The sequence below is a fragment of the Chelonoidis abingdonii genome, chromosome 10 (assembly GCF_003597395.2).
Source record: "Chelonoidis abingdonii isolate Lonesome George chromosome 10, CheloAbing_2.0, whole genome shotgun sequence".
In the NCBI taxonomy this organism is placed as follows: Eukaryota; Metazoa; Chordata; order Testudines; family Testudinidae; genus Chelonoidis; species Chelonoidis abingdonii.
Genome location: NC_133778.1, coordinates 57071068 through 57093650, shown reverse-complemented (window position 1 = coordinate 57093650; position 22583 = coordinate 57071068). Strand labels below are relative to the sequence as shown.

Sequence of the window (22583 nt, the reverse complement as noted above, 5' to 3'; positions counted from 1 at the left end):
AGCCAATCACTTCATCTCTCAATGACTTAATTTTCTTGGGGACGATAGTGCTTGAACATCTTTGTATGGTGCTTTGAGATCCTTAGATGGAAGGTGCAATAAAAGTGCAACGTGTTATTAAAGTCAGACTTGAGGGAGTAGCTGACTGATCTGCAAAAGGATTCACCTACCTAATTTGTGCCTGGGGCCTGCAATTTTTACATAACTTACAGTGACAGCATTGTGCACATGCCCAGCTCTGAAAAACGTATTAAGGAATGTGAAATCATCATAACCAAATGTATTAGAACAAAGTGTCTGCTGAAAATTGTTGCTAAGCTGATGGTTAATGAGTTTGGCACAAGCAGAGACTATGTGCATGAAGTCAGTTAAAAGGGAATACAGGCATACAATGAAAATGGCAACTTGCTGGGAGTGTGTGTCTGCATGTGCCTGAATTAAGAGAGATGAATGGACAGCAGGCATGTCAATAAACTGAGAAGCTTCTGGAAGATGCATGAGGTTATCATAAAAGACAAACACATTGCTCCAGGGAGAGTTAGAGATAATGGCAACTTCCTAAATTCTAGTAGGAAGAAAAGAGGTGGCTTCATAGCTGTTTGTGAATGAAACAGAAAAGCCACTATTCTATAAGACACTTCAGGAGGCTTAAATGGAAGAAACTGAGAGCAAGGATGTCTGAGAGACAGAGCCCTAAAACTGACAAACACAACACTTGCTACTCCAGACTTGCAAGGAGACTCTGGGGACCAAATCCATGATGCAATGCAGAGCGAATGTTCAGTCAAGTGGAAGAGGTACTCTTGCATTGTGAGGGTAAAAGGTAAGCCACAGCTGGGATTTAATAGGACCTGTTAGTTCCTAGTGCAGTGAACCTGGAGTAACAGTGGTGGGTGCCAAGGGAACCAACTGAGCCTCCATTTCTGAGAGTTTTTCACCAGCTTGGCTTGACGACTGTGAAAGGCCATTGGAACAATGAGGGGAAGTAGAGAGAAGTTTTCTTCCGTTGGTGAACCCATCCTTCCATAGCTCCTCCAGAATCATTTGTTCTTCTGGTTCCAAAGAGGGCTTCCTCTGGGGCATGGGTCCTTCAGTGCTTGTTTCTGAGCCAGCCAGATGGGATTGCACAAGAGCAATAGAAGGCATTTTTCTTCTGTAAGGGGCTGAGCATGTTGCCCTCCTTCTACCGATACTTTGTGAGGGCAGAAGGAGGGGATCATTACAGTATTGCCACTTCCTGCCAACCCAAGAGCTTGGGACCAAAATAAATTTTATCACTGAAATAAGACAGTATGAAGCTTTGATTTCTCTAACCGTGAAGAAAATTATTCCTACAAACTATTCTACATGGGGTTGGATGACATACGTCTCAGTGCTATGAGCCTACACTGATCCTGAAATGCAGTATCTTGGGTCCCAGTCCAGCAGATCAGTGAACTTTAAGCATGTGAGTAGATCCATTGAAGCCAATGTGTCTGCTCAGATGCTTCATGTTAAACATATGCTTAAATGCTTTGCTGGACTGGAGCTTCATAACATATTTTTTTTAAAAAATGGAGACTATGAGTATTTAACCAAAAGTAATTTAGAGGCCTCTGAGCAGTCTTTGCTAATGAGTTTTGAGTGGTATCTGTAGTTTACTACCAATATTGGTCCTCCATTGTATTTTGTTGGAGAAGGAGTTATTGGTATGTATGGGCTGTTTTTCCCCTCTCTTTTTAAGGTGTTCTGTAGTATCTTAAATAATGTTTTGATATTGGGGAAAAATATTATTAAAACAAAGAATTGTAAATGTGTCAAATAGTCCCCAGTCCAGGAGTGGGCAACTGGTGGCCCAGGGGATGCCATATAATTTTATTTGGCGTGCCCACAGGCAGAGTCACAGCCCCAGATTTTTATTTATTTATTTATTTAAGATTGAGCTGGATTGCTTAGGGCCCACTCTTTCAGTAAAGCTGCAGCTGCCTCAGACTGCTCTGCTTGGCTGTGCTTCTCCATCAACGCAGGCTCTGACTCCACCCTACACCACACAGCTCCATTTACAGCCTTCCTGTTGACTGATTGTTTGGGAGCTGAGAGCCAGTCAGGTTCTGGCTAGCCCAGCCAGTAGTGGACAGGTTGGAGTATATCTCCACCAGTGGGGAGGAAGTAACCAGAGCTGGGTGGTATAATGGTGGAGTCTTTTCCTGTTGGCATAATGAAGGGGTGGCCAAGCCAAATCTGAGTAACATTGCAACCCAGCACATGGGGTCCTGCTCCCAGTTCTGGATTGCACCCCATATGGCAGAGCCTATGTCCATGGGGAAATAGAGTGGAGGCAGAGACTGGGAACAGGTGAGAAAAAACATTAAGAAAGATGTTCTGATGTTTTGTTTTCATGCACATCGGCAGAGAATTAAACTCTTTTGTTTAAATCCTTTTTAAGGTTATGCAATAAGGGATTTTATATTTAAGAACTTCAGTTTTGCACTGTTAATTCATGGTTAATTGTATGTTAACATGCCATATTGTGGCAAACATTTATGAGTTATGTAATATGTAGCCACTGAAAGTATGATCTGCCAAAGGGTTTTAGTGGATTTTGTGGCCCTGTGCTGCTTTAAAGTTGCCCATCCTTGCCCTAATCAATCCTAGGGCAATCAGAGTGAGGTTCTGCAGAAGATGAGGATTGATAAAGTCACTGCTTGTGTGTGTGTGTGTGAATTTTAGCAGTACTGTGATTCCACTTCTCTGGCCTTCTCCAGTTGCCCATGGAAATAAAAGTTTCAGTGCGGATCGATGCCTGATACACTCAAAATTGTGGAAACACACGTACTTTTAAAAATTAGTTTCAAATATCAATATTCATTTTAATAGCTAACACTTTCTGAGTTTTTTCTCTCTGTCTTACAGTCATGAGAAAGCCAGCCCTACCGGAAAGCCCTGCTTTAAAAGTAGGAATTATTCAGACTAAAGGAGTGGTTTTCCTAAGCAACCAGATCAAAGTGAAAACTCTCAGAATAGCTCACTTACAGGTTTCCTTTTGCACACAGGTTCATCAAGAGTGTCAGGCACTTGGTGGGCAGTTCATACTCCTCTGACAAACTACAATTTGGTGGGAAACTTCACAAGACTCCACGGTATCAGTAAGCCCTGTAAATATCTTGATCTCTCTTCTTTTTTAAAAAGACTTTAAAATAATTTGGTGGATCTCTGATCTAGTTATCTGCTGTAACTGCAATATACCGTGTATGTCTGACTCCCACAGACGAAGGCCTCTGTTTCCTTTCTGCCTGTACCTTAGTATCTGCCTTGCCCAGGAGTCTGCTGATGAAGACTTCCTGTTTGTTTTGAGTCACTGTTGGAGTGATAAATATACTTCAGCTTTCTCCTCAGAGAGGAAAGAAACCAGCTACCCTGAACTAAAGAGAAAATATGTAGAAATTCCACCAAAGGGCCCTGTTATCATGGAGCCTTTATGGAAGCATAAAAACAAGAAATATAAGCAACGACAAAGGAAACAATTTACATACTAAAACATCCTTCCACATGCATTGACATAAGTTGTTTGCCTTTAATCGTTTATTTTCACTCTATAACTCTAATTTAAAATGAATTATAAATAAATAAATAAATGCGGCGGGGGGAGCAGGAGGAACCAACCCCATAAACATACACTACACAGTAATGTTCGGCTGGATAAACAAACAATTATACTTGTGGTTTCTTGATCTGACCACAAGCTTTAAATGCCATTTTTTGCATGAACCTATAATGCTTCTGGATAAACAATTGTGTTTATATTGTCAGGAGCATCCAGTGCAGTGTTGTGTAATTTCTATGTGTGATTACCAGGATATAGAATAAATTCCAAAATAAAAGAAAGGAAAGGAAGATGAGATTATTAGGTCATTTTTAATAAAAACAGCATAGTTTGGAATCACTTATAGCTTAATTTGTAATTTTAAAAGAATGCAGCAGTGGCTTTTAAGTTTCTGCAATTATCTTTTCATCTCTTTTTATCCCCACCCCCTTTTTTTTTTAAACTAGAGATGGGGCCCAAATCAAAAACCTGGATCCAAACCCAAGATCCTGGTTCATATCAGAGTTCACAGCTCTAACCTAGTTCTTTAAGAAGTCAGCTCTAGGAACTTCAGTTTTGGATTTTAAACCTCTGAGTTCAGAAGCATTTGAATCCAGGTGTTTGGGTTCTGCCAGCTATAGGAGTACAAAGTTTGTATCTTCATCAGTGTTTGTGGTCTGGGCCTGTGACACCATCTGAAAAATTTAGGTGTATATGGTATGGGAATGGAGGTGCTTAGCCAATGTGCTATGACTGATAGTGATGCTGGGGAGCCCGAAGAACAACTTTGAGAAATAGTGTGGGCTAGTGGTTATGGGCACTGGAGTAGGGGTCAGGAGACATGGGTTCTACTCCTAGATCTGTTATAGACCTGCTGTTGAACCTTGGGCATGTCATTCACCTTTCCATGCCTCTACACGGCAATTAAACACTTGTAGCTGGCCTTTGTCAACTGACTTGGGTTTGTGGGGCTCAGGCTACAGGGCTGTTGAATTGCGAGGAGGGAGGGTCCCAGAGCCCAGGCTCCAGCCCGACCTCAAGCATCTGCACAACAATTAAGCAGCCCTGTAGCCTGAATTTCACAAGCCGAGTCAGCTAGGGTGTCCAGATTTCCTGATTTTTATAGGGACAGTCCTGATTCTTGGGTCTTTTTCCTATATAAGCTCCTATTACCCTCACTCCTGTCCCGATTTTTCACATTTGCTGTCTGGTCACCCTAGAGTCAGCTGACATCCATTTATTTGCAGGATAGATGCACCCTCTGTTTCCGCTCTCACCCTTTGTCTGCCTTGTCTATTTAGATTCTAAGCAATCTGCAGCAGGGACTCTGTTTCTACAGTGGCTAGCATAATGGGTCCCTGATCGTGGTTGAGGCCTCCAGGCACTATTGTAATACAAATAATGAATAATAATAAAAAATGAGAAGACATTCCAGGATCAGTGGGTTTGTCCAGTCAGAATCTGCAAGGTGTACACTCCTCATTCCAGGATCCCACAAAGTGTCCCTCTCATGGAAGAATCAGCAAGAAACTTTGACCTTCAGATGGTGGTATTTTCTGCTCTCTCATTTTAAAAAAAACCCAAAAAAACGTGACCTGGATTATTTGTAAGGGGGAATAGGGGTGTGTGTGCCAATGGCGTTATTTTGGGGGGATATCAGTTTCTATTAAAAAAAGACACAAAAAAACCTCTGCTTTGGCTAAATAATATTTGAATTACCATTACAAGAAAGGAAAACCTTATTTTTCTTACATTTTTTGGTATATTTTCCCTTAATTATCACATGCCCTAAGTATTGGCAAACATACACTCTTTTGTAATGAACTACCCATATACATTCCTATAAGGTAAAAGGGTTATGCCCTCTATATCACTCAGTGAAGTTATGTGGAACAAAAATAATCATTTATAAGTGGTTTCAGTTTTACCTTTTTAATGGTTTACCTCTACCAACTACTAGTAAAATATAATTTCTTCTGTTACAGCTGATGAAAAAAATCATTATGGCTTTAAAGCATGAGACTATAAAAAGCTGCAACTAGTTTAGATATCAGTTAGAAGTTAATTCTGAGTCACTGCAATTGAAAACATCAGTTTACAACATTTACTGGGTTACTATAAAAATGTATTCCCCTGTGTTATGTTAAACATGAGAAACTACACCTCGTGTTTCCATTATTTATATATTTATTCATATCTTGCTGCTTTTGATTCAGCTGTGGAACTGTATGCAAAACAAATAACTACTGAGGAACAGAATAATTTGTATTTTGAGGGGAATAAATATCCTGAAGGATATTTTTTGTGGGTGTGGTGGCACCTATAAAGAATCACATGGATTTTGCAGACAAAATATGAGAGAGAAAAAGTAAGTGAGACATTTTGGGCCCAGCAACCTTGAGATTGGTCTGTTATGGAAAGGAAATTAATTGCTTTTTTTGTTTGTTTGTTTTTAAATCCTCAAACAAATTCACATCTTGAAACACAGTTTGAGGCCCCTAGCATATTTTACAAAGGTTCTGAAAAAGATTTATTCTCAGTCCCATGCAAATAGAAGGACAATGGGCCAGACGCTTGGGACTGCTCATGCTGAACCCATTACCACTCTAGGGGTAGGGGAATTGGGGATGGGGTAGAAAGGAAGCTATTAGCCACTTTTACATTGCCCTGATCAGTCCCAGGATTGTTAGGTATTGGTCTGGTCTCCACTGCAAGACAGGACAGACAGACCTGCACTATCCTACACCTGGATGCCTATGGTCTCCAAGGACTGTTTCAGCAGCTAAGGTTTGGGTCGAAGTTATGGCTCCCTGTGCTGGGAGCTAAAAGGAATCGCACAGAAAGTGGCCAGTGAAAGATATTTATTTTTTAAAACTCTGTTGATTGTCCATCTAGCTTTCTATTGAAGACTGGAGTTCATGGCAACAAAATAACATATTTTATTTAAGAAACATATTCAGCAAAGTCATACACGTGTCTTTTGTGACCCGCCATTTCTGGGAAACTGACATTTTATTTCTCCACCTCCAGCATCTGTAAATTCATGGAGTGCCCTGCATTTGATTAACTTCTGCTGTCCTTCACATCTTCTACACAAAAGATTCTCATTTAATGAAAACCATGTCGCTAGTTCCTTTAGTGCGATCCAGAGTTGCTCCTGGGTCACCTAGAACTGTAGCTTCTGCTGATGTGAAGACTTTCTGCTCACAGATAACACGACATGAGGCCCCTACTTACTCCAGAGCCTGATTGGCATGGATCTCCCAGCACACAGAAAGGTGACTGCTTTCCTTGGGGATAAGTGACACAAATACCCTCCTTTCCTCTCTTTTTCCCCCTGCATTTATTAACTCTAGAATCCAAAACAACAATGGGCAAATATTGAAAAGTGGGATGAATGTTTGAATCATCACAAACTCATGGGGCTGTTTGAGACCGGTTAGATTTATTTTCTATGAGTGTTCATGAGATGTTTTGTTGGTTTGTAAGGATGTTGGTGGAAAGTCTCCCAAATATTCATGCCAGAAATGTTTGCAGAGCCACCTTGAAAATGACTAAAGCAGCCCTTAAGTGGTGCAAAGGGAGTACAGCAGGGCAGTGGATCTGCCCCAGGGAGCCTCTGGAAAGTCCAGGATGCAGGCTCTTGAAGCTGGCTCTGAGTGACACAAAGCACTTCCACCCCCAGGGCCTAAGTGTGCTGCTTCAGCACTCTGTGTCTGCCTATCAAAGTTAAATTTTGCATGTGTGTGGTAATTATCCATTGCAGTTTCTATCTCGGGTATTTATATAGCCTTTTTTACTGTAGAATCTGAATGCCTCACAGTCTTTAATGTGTGTATTCTCACAGCACCCCTGGAAGGCAGGGAAGTGCTATTATCCCCACATTGTACAGATGGGGAAGGGAGGTGCAGAGAGGATAAGTGATTTGCCAAAGGTCTCACAGGAAATCTGTGACAGAAGAGGGACTAGAACCCACTGCTTTCAGATCCCATGCTGTAATAATCCTTTCTCCCCTACTAGTCTGCCATACTGGCCCAATCCTTCCCACATTCAGGATGAGTCCTTAAATTATTCTTATTCTGAAGTCACTGTACAGCCAAAGACAGTAATAGTACACACACGCGCGCACACACGCGCACACACACACACAGAGAAACATAAATAGTCGATCTAATATATTAAAAGTAAAAATAATTCTAAAAATTAAGAAGCCTTCTATCTCTTATGATCACAGTGTTTGCCTTAGTGAGTGGGAGTCATTTTCATCGGGACTAGTCATATGTTTTTGTTTTTCTTTTCTTTCTTTGGTGGAGAAGTTTTCTAAGGTATTTTTCAAACTTTCCAGTTTAGCAAAGTGTTGGCTCAGATTGAAAAAGAGAACTGGGCACTAGGTCACAGGCAGAATTAGGTTTGTACTAGTGGAGGGGGCAGGTTGCTGACACAGCTACAATCAGACAAAAACATTTCAAACTTCTGGCTTTGTACTTCTCAAATGCCTCTCTTAGAAAATCGCTTAAGTTGTTATTAACATCCACCACCCACCTTCCCTTTCTGGTCCTGACATTGTGTAATAATAGATAATGTTGACATATGTTCCCTGCTGGTCAGAAATACTATACTTCTGTGAAAGGTAAAATTTTCAAGCAATGACAAAATGTATTTTGCTTGGATAGAACATTAGTTATTGGCCTAATCTCACAATGTGGGATATGGGGTAAAAGTTTTAATGTTTTAGTTGTGGGAGAGAGTTTGTTGGGACAGTGAAAGCATCAGTATGGGGTGTATTTAGTTTTTGCCATTTCTAGAGGTACTGGCTTTGTATCAAACTCTTGTGTCCTTAGGAATTTAAAAGAAACATTCCCAGTATGTATGAGGAACAGCTGTCTATGTACTCAGTGCAACTTTTCAAAATGACTATTTGAACATTTTCTCTAGCAGGGATTACAGAACAAAGTTACATATGTGTCCGTTCCCCACCCTCCACCTACCCACTGGATTCTTTTTTACAGATCAGTTTTTAAAGCCTTAGTAACGGTAAAAAGATCTAAATTTGTATATCCATTTCCCATTAGGCAAAGCTGTCCGAAAATAGAAAAAGAGGAAGATACTGCAAAATCTACCAAACAAATATGAAGAAACTGTTTTTGAAAGTAATTTAGGGTGAGATTCAATAAAAGTGTGTCTAGTTTGCATGCTACTGATGTCTGCACAAGACTGTGCACGCCTGGAGAAATAGAGTTTTATTTTAAGTTGTGTACGGGTTTCCCTGCTGGGGAGCTGGAAAGAATGGTTTATTTAATCTGATCTTTTGCATTTTATGATAGTCTGAGCTGGTGTTAAAAATCCAGAAATTAACATGTTGGTTTTGTAGCTTTTGGAACTAAACATCTCTGATTTTGTTCTGAATGTATTGTCTTTCATCACCTTAAAGCTGGGGTGGGGTTAGCAGCTACAGAGCCAGGCATTAGGCTCTGGTTCCATTTCTATTGCAGGGTGTAGGCCAGCAATGCTAATACAGTTTTAGAGGCAAATCCCCAATTCGGCACCCAGCCCATTTAGCTGGACTGGGTAGTGAGCAAATGCACTAGGGTGACAAAAAGCTTTAAACCCCCAACCCCCCACACACATAGGCAAGAATTAAGAGAAAGGCAGGAGGGTCCTCGGGCCCACCTGGGCTCTGCCTGCTGCATGCTGTCTTACAGATATCCACCATGGAGTTGAGCTTCACCATGTAAGAGTGAGTACCCTCTGCCTTACTTCCAAATCCTTCCCCCTCCCCATACAGTGAAATCACATCTGCCAGGGGCCATCTGCAGTTCTTGAGGTGGGGACATCATTTATCCCTTGGTCCTTCCACATACGTACATTCCCACTGATGATCTGGCTAATACATTCTCTCTGTCTGCTTCCCTCAGGAGATGAAGAGCACACTTAGAAAACATGGGCAGGACACACATACAGCAGTAAATTCAGATCCACCTGAATGGGCTTTGAGCAGGAGTTTGGCATTCTCAACCTGGGATTCAGGTGTTGGCCTGAGATTGGTGGCATGTTACTGTACACCTCTGACAAGGTTAGCAGGATGTTCCAGGTATGTTTATGCTACACAGCATTGCTATTGCCTCAGGGGAAGACATACATGAAATAAGGAGCCCTGAAAAGAAGAGGACATAGGAGCTGTGAGGCTCAGGAGGACATAAGCATGCTGGACCAGGAAGATGATGAGGGAGCAAGGACATCAGCTAGTGTTCCCTGAGCCCCCTGATTCTCAGAGACAGTTTGATAGTCAAGGTGAGCAGGGATAGATTGATTATTGTGCATATGTATTTGATTAATGGGGGGGACGGGTAATCTAAGCAAATATAGTCTGTGTGATAAAGACATATGGGTGGAGGATTGGTTCTTTAACTAAGGTTAGTGCAGAGCAGTTAGGTGGCTCCCCCTCTGCTGCTGATGGATAGACATCCTGCCATTCTGTGTTGGTAGTGCACAGGAGGCTCTGGCTGTGCAAAGGGTGGAATCATTTGCGGGATGACTGCAGTATTTCAGGGTTCAGCATGGCTTTCCGCCTTACTTCTTTGAAGAGGTAATGAACTGCAGTTGCTGAGGGAAGGGTGTGCCTCAATCAGTCTGCATACCGGTGACTATTAGCACAGCCTTGGGGGTGAGTAATATAGAACAGAGGGTGTTGCTGTGTCTGGCTTAGCAACTGCCTGGCAGTGTCCAGAAAGGATGCTGTAGGATCTGCAAGCATGCTTTCAATTCAGTTCCTGTCTTGGACAAAACACGCTGATGTCTGTTTTCACAATGTGAGGGGAGACTGGTAACTCCTATTAATGCTAATGAGACTTGTATGCCAAATATCCCATAGATCAAAAGGAGAATAGACTGCATGAAGGTAACAAATGGATGTGCCAGCAATTCCTTGTGTGATGGGGCTTTAAGAACTGCATTTGTCATCATAGTTCCTTTTATAAAACTGAATATGTGCAGTTTTTTGTCTTTTGGAAGGAGCTTGCTTTCTTAAAGCCTAAGGGAAAACTTGTTCAACAGCTCCCCCAGTAGCTCCCCATTCATTTCAGCTTCCAGATCCGAATCACCCTATTTGTTTTCCAACCCTTTCTGTGCTTATTCCAGGCTATGTGGCTCGGCTCCATTCTCAGTTACACCCACTGATGTCAGTGGAGTGGCACTGGTGTAGCTGTGAGAAGAATTTGGCTCCTCTTCTTTTTACTCCTTTCCTCATTTGTCCATTTAACACCAGCCATTTCTGTCTCTTCTCAAAATTCTGCCTTTGTTGGTGTGTGTCTTCTACTCTGTAACTCCTGCCTCATGGTACAGTCTTACTGCTTCATATTAAATCTCAGCTGATAACCGATCTATTTTCCCATGCCTCTGCCTCTTCTTCCCTCCGTCCCTCCGCTCTCTGTACAATGTTTTGTGATCTAGTTTGCATGAAAACACTGGATAATAAAAAGCCCTATAGTATTAATTTTAATTCTTTTTGGTGCAGCAAATCCAATAGTGTATGTTACTTCATCCTCTAATCTTCGCTTATCTATGATAATGCATAAGTTTTATGTTCATTAATTGGGGGGGGAGTGCTTCTTTAGTGATTACTTCCTGGAGCTAAACTATTATCTTCCTTAAATATTATGCATAACATAATTCCTGTCATAAGAATATATTATAACTCTTTGAAATACTTTGTGCTCTCAATTAGCATAAGTTTCAGTTTAGCTTTTATTAAAAAAAATAGTGAAAAAGGCCCAGGCAACAGCACTATCTATTGCCCCTTAGTAGAACTGGCTCTGAAGTGACCTCTGGCTTCTTGGGATGGAGTCAGCAGTGCTGCAGAGCTTGTATTTTCAGCTTTAGAAGACGAAAGTAAGTGTTAAGAGTAATGGGTGGAGGCAATAGGATTTCACACATCAGTGTCATTACAGATTTAGGGTCTAATTATTTGCATTACAGTAAAGCCTCATCTGACATCAGTGCCCCATTGTGACAGTCCCTGCCCAAAAGAGCTTACACTCTAAATAGACAAGAGAGAGAAAAGGTGGGAGGAGAAACAGAGACACAAGGAGGTGAAGTGACTTGCCCAAAGTCACACAGCAAGTTAGAGCCCAGATTTATGATTCGGCACATTTGCAATTTGTACTGAACTCTTAAATGCACGTCTTTACAAAACAGAATGCTATTCCAAGGTGATATCTAAGTTGCTGTGAATTGCACATTGTGAATGGGTATACAGAAATAGAGCCCAGATCTGCTGTATCTTCTCTCTAGTGTCCTATTCACTGGACCACACTGCCTTTTTACTAGTCCTGAAGTAATCCTTACTCATATAAGTAGTGCTAATGAAGTCAATGGGACCAGTTTCTGGAATAAGAATTACTGTATGTGTAAGGTTTTGCAGCATGAAGCCCTTAGAGGTGCCTTGCTGTCATTTCAGTGACTGCTACTTTTTCTCTAAGGGAGGGGACATGGAATGAATGATGAGGTGACTGAAAGGCACAACGAGGCTCCTTGGGACTACGGAGGGAAGACCCACATTTGGTTATAAGAATTCCTCTTCCACACACCTCAGCTCTCCTGATAACTTATTTAACATATATATCATGGTTAACATCCAGCAACCATAATCTGGATCAGGGCCCACTGAGCTAAGCTCTTTACTAACATACGCAAAGAAACAGGGTGAAATCCTGGCCCAGTGAGGTCAATGGCAAAAACCCTCTTGACTTCAATGGGGTCAGGATTTCACCCATGTCCCTATCTTGAGTTTACAAACTAAGAAGACAAGTGACATATGAAAAGTGCAGAGGAGAGGGATGCAGTCAAATATTTATATTTGCTGTACAAGGACTATATAAGTTTATTACTATTTTTGAGAAGTACTTGGTCCTGCCTCAGTGCAGGGGACTGGATTAGATGACCTCTTGAGGTCCCTTCTAGCCCTATGATTCTATTATTCTTCACAATTTACAATTCTTACAATTTCTATTGAAGAGTTAAGTCTGTGTTTACAAGACAGGGTGCCATTCGGAGGTGATAGGTAAGGTGATGTGAATTGCTCATCATAAGTGGGTATACAGGTTTGGTTTATACCAATTTAGATTCCCTTAGCATGTGGTTTACAGCAGATTAGATTCCCTGGGCCAAAGTCATCCCTTGTTTGACTCTTAAGTCACTCTGTTGAAGTCAGTTGAATCAAACTAATCTGCTGTAAACCACATGCTGAGGGGTCAGATGAAAAAGGTGCAGTAGGAAAAGTAACTGACAGGCGTAAGGAGGTGTAAGTTAAAAGCTGGTCTTCCCTTGCCTACTTTAACTTGTACCATTTTTAGGCCCCTCAGTGTGTAAGCACCACAAACTCTCTTGCACTCCCACTTACAGGTACTTTTACAATACCTTCAAATCACTTCTGAATTTGATCCCCTCCTGCCACCTGTGTTGTTTGTAAACAGATTTATGTGACTCTCAGCAGATGACAAAATCAATTTGACTAGTTTACATTGTAGTTGTGCAGGGTAGGGCATAGTTGGCTTGCTTTGATTCATGTTAATTTTAAATTCTACCGTTAACAACTCAAAAGAGTAACACACAGCACTTATAAAGTGCTTCACATCTTACAAATGCTGCATCAATATTATTAACTAATTAATTAGCAATGAATTAGCTCAATTGTTTTCAGGTATATGGTTTCATAAATAACTTTCTAAAAGGGTTATGACAAACTTGTACCATTCTTTTCTATGATAGCTGGAAAAAAATCCTGGAAACACATGTTTATTTTTTTTCCTGCTTCTGACCACTCTGTTTGGAAAAACTGCCAAGTTTGACTCTAAACTTGCAAATACAGTAACTTTCTTCTTTGAAAATCTGAGTCTATAACGTCTGGAGCAGCTTTTGGTAGAAAGGATTGTTATGTTACTGACTCTTATGATCAATTTCATTTTCTTAAATCGATTTCATACACAAGGTTAACAGAGAAGGTCCAAACAAATGAACACGTGCATTTATCTGACAGTATTTCATATACAAATAATGAAAGCAGTACATTATCGATTCTCTTTAGTAGGAAGTATTCTTCATGTTTTTATAAAAAGTACTTAAGAGCTGACTTTGAAGAAAGACTTTGAAAACTTGCCAAACCTTCTTTGTATTTTGAAAGTCCACATCAAGAAAGTAGTAAATAGTAATTGAGTGTAGGAAAAAGGAAACTATTAGCATTGTTTTCTTTTAAAGATAAAAAGAAAAATGCAGTGAAAAACTTCATAATCTCTGAAATGTGTATTTGTTATTTGAATCAATTTAAAACAATTGTCACTATTACCTTCATGTTAGCTTGCCTACTGAACTGTACAAAATGGCTCTATATGTGCTGGTTTCATGTATGTGAGGGTTTTTTTGTTTTTTTATTCTCTTTGGAGTTTCACAGTTTTAAATTATTTCCATTTAATTGCAGTTAGAACTATGCTAAGACTGTGCTTAGAGTCCAGGATTGTTCAACCTATATTCATTTTTCTAATTGAAGGACATGTACGCTTGATTTCCATAAAGCAATAGTTCTTCAAAACTCCTTTCGTGACACCCCGTTTTTATTTAACTAAACTAAAATATCCATGCTTTTGGTTTAATTTGTAGACCAAATTCTTTGCTGGGCCAAATTCCTTGCTGGAGTAAAATGGTGCAACTCCTATTTAAGTCACCACTCTACTTCAGCAGAAAATGTGACCATGTGACTTCCCTAGAAGTTATTTTTAATAAACAGTTTGTTTACTGTGAAAATGCTCAAATGGAGATCAGCTGTGTGCTTAGAAGGAACTACAGTGAACCCTCACTATATACTGCAAAGGTTACAAGCTATCTTTCATGCTTGTACTAGTTACAGGCATTTATATTGTGTAATTATATGTAATCAAGTGGTTAACTTGTCTTTTATCACTGATAATGCAGGTTGTACTTATGCATATATTAATTGCAACGCCATTAAGCTGTCCCATGTGTGAGGTAGTATTATGAAGAACTGCCTGTTCACTTTAACTTTAATAAGTTCAATACATGTTCAGCTGAAAAGGAATCTGCAGTGTATTTAAACTGTGAGAAACAGATGTGTTCACTGGAATTCTGGGAGTGATGTAATATATAGCTGCCATTTAAAAATGGAACATTTACCAACAATTTCCACACAGGTGTTTAGAGATTATTATGGTGTACATGGTATAAGAACTAAGAGAGGGAGATGGATAGGTAGGCACAGAGGTGCATACAACTGATTATAAATGTTGATTTTTTTTGTGGGTACCACGTATTAGTCTATATAGAGAAAATATATATTTGTCTATAGAATGAAGATGGGATTGCACCACAGGTTTTACTGGCATGAGTTTGAGTGACTGCATTTCCTAAGAGTTGAAGAAAGATGCTGGATTTTCAGAGTTTGCAAAGATCCTTTCAGGCTTACCAATGGGGTTGCTCATCTCCATCTCATTTTCACACAGTGGCTCTGGATATTGACTCATCTCCTGCTTTTACTATGTGTAGATGTGTGTACTCACCCCCGCAGCACCTCCTGCTGGTGACTTCAGGGAATTAGCTCAATCTCACCCCAGAGCACCCTCTGCAGGCCGGTGATCTACCTGTGCGCTACTGGCCCCCCGTGTCCCTCCCTGGACCCTGGTGCCAATTTAACTGGGTCTCCTCTAGGGGAACCCTCACCCCACTATCCCCTCTTTGCCTCAGTCGTGGCTACTGCCAGTCTCTGTTTAGCCCCCGTGGCCTGGGGCAGACTGCAGTGTATCAGCCGATCATCACAGGCAACAAGGGTTTTGGACTGGCTGCCTTTACCCACCCTCCAGCTGCCCCTCTGCAAGCCCAGTACCTAGGAGGCCTAGAACCAGCTCTGCAGCCTAGGGAGTTGCTGGCCTAGGGCTTCCAAGCTCCTAAGGCCTTTCCCCAGCCCTACCTTCCTCTAGGTCCCCTGGGTGAGTTCCCAAATAGCCAGGCCTATCTCTCTGTCCAGTCAGAGAGAGACTGCTTTCTTTTGTTTTCCCTGGCCTTCTTATTAGGCCGTGTGGCTCAGTTTGGGGCGTGGCCCCAGCTGCAGCCACTTCCCCAATCAGCCAGCCCCAATCAGCTGCTTTTTCCAGCCCCAGCCCCTTCCCAGGGCTGTTTTTAACCATTTCAGAGCAGGAGCAGAGGTCCACCTTGCTACACTATGTTAAAGTTTTTATTTAATTTTATAATACTCAACAAAACATGACACAGATAGAACTGTGATATACAATACATGAATAGAAATATAATGCAAACATATGAGAATGCTATCATACTGTCTGAGCCTCCATTTGCCCATTGGTAAAATGGATTTGATGATGCATACCTAAGAGGTGAGTTATGAGGCTTAAGTCAGATCATACCTTCCTGCCAAAATATTTGTGGGATGTTGACAAGATGACCAGCAAACTCTGGGGATTATGGGGAGAGGGTTTAACCAAATCTCCTACTCAGTGGAGAGGCTTAGTTGTCCTATCGGTAGGGCAAGAGAATGTAGTCTCACATCTCTTTCCATCTGTGGGGAAGTGAATGCCTAGTTGTGCAGAGGGGAATCATTTTACTTTGCTACATGGGCTTCTACTTTGTTGGCAGAGCAATTCCTGTGGGTGTGGCATTGTCATAGGTAATAGGGAGGGATGCAAAGGGAATTAATGATGCTTCAAGCATCCAGTGAGAGGTGTTCTTCCCCATCACCTACTCCCATACCTCAAATCCCACGCTGGAAGACTGTGAAGTAGATAACTTCCTTAGTATCATAGAGCATTTGGGAGATGGTGCCACAGAGCTGGCACTATCCGCACCCCTATACTCCAAAGACAGCCTTTTTGGATCATGCTTCTCTGTGTTTACGGAAGCAGAGGAGACAATCAGGGCCTTATTTACTTAATGTTTATAAAGTGCCATGAGACCCTCAGATGCAAGTTATCAGCATCTCATTATTATCACTCACTAAAGAAAAAATCTTGCTAATACTAAGTAAAAATACACTCTGATTTTTCAGATTTTCCTTAGTTTGACAACAAAATTTTTATGCTTACAGGAGAAGTGAGATTTTAAAAGGGCCTTCTTCTGACACCCAACACTATGAAGGACACAGGTGAGGCAGAATTTCACATTTCCCTTTATGGCAAGGATGAATCTGGAAAATCACTAGCATAGAAGCTATGATTGTTTACCAAAAGAAAAGTAGGTCCTCATATAAGGTGAAATCCTGGTCCTACTCAAGTCAATGAGAGTTTTGCCACAGCTTTCAATGCGACCAGGATTTCACCCATGATATTTCAAAATGGATGTAGCTCCATGGAGTTGGGTAGGAACAGTTTTATAAAGCAGTGCTCTTTAAAATTTGATTTTTAAATTTAAAAAATGTAAAATACAATGGTCTGTGGTCATCCCTGGTGGAGCTCCATCAACTTCAGTTGCATTCTATTAGAGATGAATTTGGAACTGTTTGTTTATTTAGAGGTTTAAATGTTCTGTACCCTTCTAAACTATAAAAGTATACAGCATTATTCCTGACAGTGCTATAGTTCCTATAGGGAAGCAGAATTTCACCAAGTTAAACTTTTTTATTTGCAAGGTTAAAAGAGGAGGCAGAAGGCCATATTCACCTCTGTTATGCCAGTGACATAAAAAAGTTAGTTTGGCTTTACACTGCTATAATCAAAAGCAGAATTTGTCTTACAGATTTTCCATACATAAAGTTCACTTTGCTGACTCTCAGTACGTGAAACCATAATAAAGCCACATTTCGTACTGTGCCACAATTTACCTAGCCATAATTGATTGGAATGATGCCTTATGGATTATCCATATTATCTATGATATCTCCATTCTAAGTGACTACTACTGATTATTACATAAAATAAATTGCTTTTATTATTTCTTCTACTGCATATCTTCCTGTTGTTGCACCACATTCCTAAGCAGAGATCCAAATTTACTTCATTAAGCAATGATACAATCCTAAGTGTCTTTTTGTTTTGTTTTTGCTATAATGATGAACTCAACTGTGCATTCCTTGTTCACCAAATGCTGGTTTGGGAAGGAACCAAGTGTGCAGTGTGCAAGGAATGCCCTATATCTTTGGGAAATACTATTCTGGAAAGATGCAGTTATCCTATCTGTTGTTATGATAGCAAGTCTGAGTGGAACACCCTGTCTCTCTGCATTATTCTGTTTTACCTTAGGTCAGTGTTACTGAGTGGTTGATGAAATATGATTTGAAAATGTTCCTTAATGCCTGCTGCAAGGAGGCCCCACCCCATCCTTCCCTTATTTAAAACATTCCTAAAGCCATTTTCCAATGAAATCCCACTCAAGTGGACTGACTCACATCAGAAGACATTCCAGAAAGAAGAATAATTACGCCATTGCTGGAATTGATGTAATGGTGTTTTTCAGGATACTTTAATAGACATGAGTGATGTTTTGGCAGGCAGTTGAAATAACCCTAGATATCTGATTGCATTACTGACTACAACCAAGGGGCATCTCTGGGGAAAGAGCATTACTTGAGGTACTTCCTTCATATTGTAACTTGCTGTAGTTATCTTTTAACACAACACAGGATTTTTTTTTAAAAAAAGACAGACATATTGGAGAGTTAAATGGAGAAGTATAACAAAATCTATTTACAAACTGAATTCTAAACATACACAGATTCCAAGAGATGGGTTTATGTAAACATCAACATAATTCTCTGGGTTATGTGCTGTTTAAAATAACATCCAGTTATGGATTTAGCCCAAAAGGTTGTCACTTAACAGCAGCATTTCTTTTATAATCTGTACAGTTTGGATTTATTAGAATTTTAATTTTATCTTTAAAAGGTAATGGAAATGGTTCTTTTCCCCTTCTTTGGAATATTCTGAATGTCACATTCGTGGCTCTCAGTTATTGAATTGAGCTTTGTTACAATTTGACACTTGTACTTCTCATATATGAAGTTTTGGGGCTGGATGTTGATTAACTGTAATGTAGACGAGTGGAGGGTTGGTAGGCGATAAGGCCCACATTGCCTGCGAAGCTGCATTAGAGTGACATGTACTGTGGCTCTGCAAGAGAGCAGCACTGGGGCAAGTGGAGAGGCAGGGAGTGGGGGGAGCCAGGATATGCTGGCCAGAAGAGATGACTGCACACAAGTGAGTTAGGGACGCAAACTACCTTATTTTCAGGGCTGTAGTAAGTTATTTCCCTTCTCCCACTCCTCGAGCAAGAAGGGAGGAACTATGAGTCAATTCCTTCCCAGTTTCTGAGGTAGTGCAGCTAAGTGCCACCCCATACTCCAGACTGTGCCTAAAACATCATCCTAACATCATCCTAATTTATTAATAATCTCTCTCTCTCTCTCATAGAAATACGTTTATTCTTCCTCTCTCTCTCTGTATGTGTTTTAATACCATATTTATCACTATGATATGCTTATTATTAAATGCAGTAAACACACTGGACCAAAGTGTGCCCTTGTTTAACATCCACACAGCCCCACTGAGGGCTCAATCATTGCCTTCACATCTAAGCTGTTTATGAAAAAAAAAACAAAAAAGCTGAGTACTGATGTTCCTGTTTTTATTTCTCAAAGCCTGGTCATTTAGCTACTCTCCTCAGGTAAACAGGTCTTTTTCTTGGTCTGGCATGCTGATAAGCCTTCACACTTGGCTGGGCCTGAGGTGCGTTTGTGCAAAGCCAGATTGTTTTAGTTAACATAATCAGTGAACTCACTGTTCTACCTGGATGTCTGGGAGAATTGCCAAGAGATTTCCTAACATTTCAATCAGAGACATAGGCTATAAAGCTGTCAGTTTTCTTGTAGGCCAATTTGCCTTTGCCATGGTTCTAACGTTCTATTCATTTATAAAGAAATCAGCCCAGGTCTTTTGGGGTAATATTTTATGCTGGTTTCAATATGAAGAAGGCAAGAAAGAAAGGAAAGAAAGAGAGAAAGAAAGAAATTGAAACCAGCATAAAATATTACTCCAAAAGACCTGAGTTGATTTCTTTATAAATGAATAGAATATTAGAACCATGGCAAAGGCTTGCTCTTTCTTTCTTTCTTTCTTTCTTTCTTTCTTTCTTTCTTTCTTTCTTTCTTTCTAAAATATGCATTTTAAAAGAGCATTTCCTGACACAGGAAAAAGTTTCACACTATGATTTTGACACAATAGAAAGAAAGAAAGCTTCCATTAATTATTATTATTATTATTATTTATTTTATTTTTCAGTGCTTGAGCCTGGCTCTCTTCATATATTGCCCCAATCTCAAGTGACTCTGTTCTTAAACAGAGACATTGAGCTATTCAGGTCAAATATTCAAGGATAATATTGGTCTGAGAAGTAATTACAATCAGAGATATATTAAACTACCTGAAAATAATTCACTTCCACAGCAAAAAATATGCCTACAAGTTTATGAGTTGTGGGTCATTGTCATACACCCTACTTCCACTTGCTATAATAAATTTTGGTGAAATAGCTACTACTGAGTACCTAGTTCAACAGATTTGTTTTCCCAAGCATTCCATATTCACCATGTTGTGCCAGATTACATCATGTAACCTCCAACTATATCATGTCACTTTTTTCAGATGACTTGCTGCAGGAGGACATAGTATCACATTCACTTGAAATTTCTTTAATATTCTCCATGGGAAGTTTTCAATTTTTGGTTCCTTGGATGTTTTTCAAATGGATAGCTTGATATGTTTATGACTTGACCAGGCAATGAAAAGTGTAGACGATTCATATTATTCAGCAATATTTCAAATTGCATTGAACAGATGAAATATGTAACATAAGTGGAGAGATAATGCAGAGTATGGAAGCATAGCACTCAGTAAGCCTGCAGGAGAGGTAAGCAGAACCATCAAATATAGTTTGTAGGAGTTCTCTGCCATTTAATGATTTTGAAGTTTTTTAGGCCTGCAGGTCAACATCCCAAGAAGATGTCGGTGCAACTAAGAAGGAAGATCAAGAACCTGGAAGATAGAGAGAGAAAGGTTCTCTGGAAGGGAAAACTGGAAATGAAGCAGATTAAGAGCTTCACCTGTCACAGAAGAATTACACTTGCAATAAGGCAGATGTCAAAAAGACATTATTAGCTTGGAAGACTTCAAAACAGGTGTTGGGAAGAAGGAGAGAATCTTGTTCATAACCTAAACTGAAAATATTCAACATAAACAGCAACTTACTTGCATCAAGACTATATCAAGGCTTGACAAATTCACCTGTCTGGTGCCTCATGCAACTGATTTATCTGCCTGGACAGGTGGAAAACTGCCTAGACTTATCCGTGAGTAAAGTGGAGTTGTTAGTGCAGTACCGTTGAGGTACTGCTTTCTCTCACTACAACAGTTGGAGTAAGCATGTTACAGTGCTACAAATTAGCAGACAGTTTAAAACAGTTCCCAAGCATTGAAATTAGAAGTGCTTAATGCAGAATTCATATTTTCTAGCTCAGTCACAATGGGACTCTGGTGAATTTAATTTTTATTGCTTTCATGTTGTAACAGTCATTTGTCTTTTGGAGGCAATCATGGGAGCAGCATTACAGCAGGACATATGAAGATTCTTGTTTGCTTCTTGTAATCCTGACGATATTAATTCTTTACTACAAGCAAATGCCACCTGGAAAATAAAATTCTGTTCTTCCACTTGTACTCATGGTGCACAACACTCCCACTGAAATAAATGGATCTCTCGATAGAGTAACGTTCTAGTCAATGTGATAAGGGTAGCAGAATCCGCTCCACAGCCATTTGGATTCTAGAGAAAAAAAAATTCTATCACAGAATTAAGTGGATACAGAAATATCCAAGGTCATATCCTTAGATATTAACTGGTGTAGCTCTATTGACTACTATTAAACAAGGTTGATTTATACCAGCTAAGATCTGGCCCATAAACATTTAAACAAATGTTGTAATTTTTGGAAACTATCATGAGTCTCCACAAAGAGTTACATGATGTTTATATTATTTAAAATCTTGTACTAAAACCAATGTTTTTTTTTTATAGTTATGTCAATCTTCCTCCATCTAAAATGTGCTAGAATCTACTGTTACCAAAATTTACCATGATGCCATGCACTGTATGTAAGAAATCAGAGACCATGACTGCCATGCTCATTACTGTTTCATTGCTTGATGGTTGGGAGATCTTTTTTTCCTGTCAATGTCTGATTTTTATATTGTCAGCAACAAGGCAAGGTCTTTGATGTTTTGTTACATTCTTCGGCATCACTAGAAAACTGCTTGTTTTCTTAATATTCAGTGGTTTATAACTGATCTATAGCAGATCTTTTGGATTTAACCCCTAGTCACATATAAAATATTAAATATGGCCATTAGAGAGACCATGGCTGTTTCTGAACCAGTATAGGTTTTAGCCGTGATGTCCCAGACAAATTCTAATTTGGGTAATTAAATCCTGCCTACATAAATTCCCAATACAAGTTTAATTGGATACAGGATTTTCCATTTCTAGTACTAAATAATTGTGCAGTACTGATGTATCCTGTTAAACAGCTGATACTTTTTTTCCAGAGGTTGCTGAATTTCACTGGTAAGTGAAACCACTTCTGTATATATAAAGACACAAATCTTGAGAAATGCTGGATGTTCTTAGGATCAGGCACAAAGTTTGCCAAACGTTTTTGGCATTGATATGAATGGCACTGTAAAACTGTAAAATATCATTGTTATTTCTAATCAAGTTATTCCAAATCTTCAAAGCTGTAGCCACATTAATGAATCCCACCCCCCAAAATAGATCTGTATACAGTATAACTTATTAGGTGACTACAGGGATTGGACTGAGTGATCTGAGAGAGAGAGTTTCCAGATTTGACTACTATGATTATATGAGAGAGGCAAACATGGTTGTCCAGATATTGGTATGGAACTATTATGTCATCCGAACCAAAACAAAACAAAACAAAGAAACCACGGCGGATGCATTG

The 22583-nt window shown here is 39.9% G+C and overlaps 1 long non-coding RNA gene across 5 annotated transcripts in view; it reads left to right on the top strand.

The window, feature by feature from the left end:
* The window catches only part of LOC116821368 (uncharacterized), a 68477-nt gene that overhangs the window by 6572 nt on the left and 39322 nt on the right, over positions 1–22583 (top strand). Inside the window, exons 3-7 of one of the 5 annotated variants that reach the window (XR_012656668.1) lie at positions 3033–3134; positions 6593–6840; positions 9478–9853; positions 16626–16721; positions 20544–20982. This is a non-coding gene — a long non-coding RNA (uncharacterized LOC116821368). Of the gene's footprint in view, positions 1–3032; positions 3135–6592; positions 6841–9477; positions 9854–16625; positions 16722–20535; positions 21283–22583 lie in introns of those variants that run through there. The other 4 variants (XR_004372896.2, XR_012656667.1, XR_012656666.1 and 1 more) reach the window with 4 other exon arrangements.